Source organism: Merops nubicus, unplaced genomic scaffold (genome assembly GCF_000691845.1).
Source record: "Merops nubicus isolate BGI_N331 unplaced genomic scaffold, ASM69184v1 scaffold15395, whole genome shotgun sequence".
NCBI classification, from domain to species: Eukaryota; Metazoa; Chordata; class Aves; order Coraciiformes; family Meropidae; genus Merops; species Merops nubicus.
Window position 1 is genome coordinate 26,142 of NW_008611758.1, and position 271 is coordinate 26,412.

Genomic DNA, 271 nt, shown 5'->3' on the forward strand with positions numbered 1-271 from the left:
GCCCGCTGGCCTCCGCCCTGGGTCTCCTGACAGCAGCAGTGCTGTCACAAGCTGGGCGGGTGTCCAAAACCCACCCCCTCGTTCCTCCACCCCCAAAACCAGCCCGGCGGTGTTGTGGGGACACCGCTGGCCCCTGAGCTCCACCCCGGGAGGGTTTCGGTGCCGGGACAGGCCCCGGCTGGAGGAGTTGCCACCCCGAGGGCCGTGCCCCGGGCGTGCCGGTGGGTCCCGGGGGCGCCTTGCCCCCCGTGGGAGCAGAGCTGGGGAGGGG